This window comes from Morus notabilis, unplaced genomic scaffold, assembly GCF_000414095.1.
Source record: "Morus notabilis unplaced genomic scaffold, ASM41409v2 Scaffold206, whole genome shotgun sequence".
NCBI classification, from domain to species: domain Eukaryota; kingdom Viridiplantae; phylum Streptophyta; class Magnoliopsida; order Rosales; family Moraceae; genus Morus; species Morus notabilis.
Genome location: NW_010365213.1, coordinates 715121 through 718035, shown reverse-complemented (window position 1 = coordinate 718035; position 2915 = coordinate 715121).

Below are 2915 nucleotides of genomic sequence, written 5' to 3'. Positions count from 1 at the left end.
ATGAGCGATGTGCTTCGCAAGAAGCATGAGGAGATGGAGACTGCTTATGAGATAATGGAGTCTCTAGAAGCCATGTTCGGCGCTCCCTCTGAGAAGGCTCGTTTGGATGCTGTTAGGGCTTTCATGAATGACAAGATGAAGAAAGGTTCTTTAGTCAAGGCACATGTTTTGAACATGATTGATCACCTCCATGATGTAGAGCTCAATGGTGCCAGGATTGATGAAGCCACCCAAGTTGGCATCATCTTGGAAAGCCTAATTTTCATGAGTTCGTGAACAACTTTGTTATGAACAAGAAAAAGTCCAACCTCACTGAACTCATGAATGACCTGTAAAACTTTGAATCCACCAACAAGAAAAGGGGAGGAGAAGCAAATGTTGTTGTTGCAGGAAGCTCTGGGAAAAATAACAGAAAGAACCAGAACCAAGGGAAAGGGAAGAAAGGAAAGAACAAGAGACCCAAGAAGGCTAAAGGCCCTATCCAGAAACCCAAAGGAAAGTGTTTCCACTGCAATAGCGAAGGGCACTGGAAGAGAAACTATCTCAAGTATCTCGAGGAGCTAAAAAAGAAAAAGGAACAAGGTAAATCAGATTTACCAGTCCTTGAAACATGTTTAGTAGAGGGTGATACCTCGGCCTGGATAATTGATTCGGGAGCAACTAATCATGTTTGTTTTTCTTTCCAGAGTCTTAGTTCTTACACCGAGCTAGCCGATGGGGACTACACGATGAAAGTGGACAATGGCTCAAGAGTTTCGGCAAAAGTAGTGGGAGAAGTTAGACTTCGTTTTAGGGAAAATAAATTTTTAGTTTTGAACAACGTTTATTTTATTCCAGACATTCGTAGAAATTTGATTTCTGTGGCTAAGTTATTTGAACAATTATTTAAAGTTTATTTTGATAATGAATTTGTTCATATTTCTCGAAATGGTTTAAATAAATATTTTGGATGTCTGGATGATGGTTTATATTGTATAAAAGCAATACCTAACTCATTGCTTAATACTGAAATGTTTAGAGTTGCTGAACCTAAGAATAAAAAATAAAATATTTCTCACGACAATAACACATATCTGTGGCATCTTAGGCTTGGTCATATTAACCTAAACAGGATTGAAAGACTGGTAAAGGATGGTCCTTTAAGCGAACTAAAAGTGGGTGAGCTTTCGGTCTGTGAATCTTGTCTAGAAGGTAAAATGACCAAGATACCTTTTACAGCGAAAGGAAAAAGAGCTACATAACCCCTTCAGCTGATACATTCAGATGTATGTGGACCATTAAATGTCCAAGTGAGAGGAGGTTACGAATATTACGTCAACTTCATTGATGACTATTCGAGATATGGTTATGTTTACCTAATGTAACGAAAATCTGAAACTTTTGGAAAGTTTAGAGAATTCCGAGCAGAAGTTGAAAAACAATTAGGTAAACCAATCAAGACACTTCGATCAGATCGAGGGGGAGAATACCTAGACCAAGAGTTCTGGGATTTCTTAATTGAAGAAGGTGTAGTATCCCAATTGACTACACCCGGTACACCACAGCAGAATGGTGTAGCTGAAAGGAAAAATCAGACTTTGCTCGACATGATGAGATCAATGTTGAGTTATTCTTCATTGCCTACTTCGTTCTGGGGTTATGCCCTAAGAACAGCTGCCTACATTTTGAATAGAGTACCATCTAAGTCTATTCCTAAAACACCCTTAGAATTGTGGTGCGGTCGAAAACCTAGTTTAAGACATGTGCGCATATGGGGGTGTCCAGCACATATCCTGAAAGGAAAGACTGGGAAGTTAGAACCCAAGTCAGAAGTGTGTATGTTTATAGGATATCCTGATGGGACGAAGGGAGGTTTCTTTTATAGTCCTGAAGATCAAAAGGTGTTTGTATCGATAAATGCCACTTTTCTGGAGCATGACTATATGATAGATTTTAAGCCCAGAAGTAAAATAGTATTGGAAGAGTTACTTTCCGATGAGATCAGACCACAACCGACAAGAGTTGTCGGACCACTCAGAGAAAAGACCACAGTTCCTCATCAGACTCTTAAGGCACCCCATCCTAGTGGGAGGGTAAGCATGTTACCCGACCGGTATACCGGGGAAGCCCAAATCGTCACTGCTGATGACGGTAAGGAGGATCCATCGACCTTTAAGGATGCGATGGATGATTCTGATAAGGAAGAATGATAATCAGCTATGAAACTCGAGATGGAGTCTATGCACTCTAACTCAGTCTGGCAACTTGCAGATCTACCCGAAGGGGTAAAACCCATTGGATGCAAGTGGATCTTCAAGAGAAAGAGAGGAGCGGATGGAAAAGTAGAGACTTATAAAGCAAGGCTAGTGGCGAAGGGTTATACCCAAAAGGAGGGAGTTGACTATGAGGAAACTTTCTCGCCAGTAGCTATGCTTAAGTCCATCCGGATACTCCTGGCCATTGCAGCATATTTTGACTATGAGATATGGCAGATGGATGTCAAGATAACTTTTTTGAATGACTATCTTGAGGAAACCATCTATATGGAACAACCAGAGGGTTACATAGAGAAAGACCAAAAACAGAAAGTCTACAAACTGCAGAGGTCCATTTATGGACTAAAGCAGGCTTCTAGATCATGGAACATCAGGTTTGATGAGGCTATAAAGTCTTATGGATTTGATCAAAATATTGATGAACCATGCGTCTACAAGTACAAGAAAGAAGAGAAAGTGGTCTTCTTAATTCTTTACGTCGATGACATCCTACTCATTGGGAATAATATGGGATTGATGACAGATGTAAAGGACTGGTTAGCCAACTAATTCCAAATGAAAGATTTGAGAGAGACAAGCTATGTTCTTGGGATTAAGATTATTCGAGATCGCAAGAAAAAGCTTTTAGTGTTATCACAGGCATCTTATATAGATAAAATG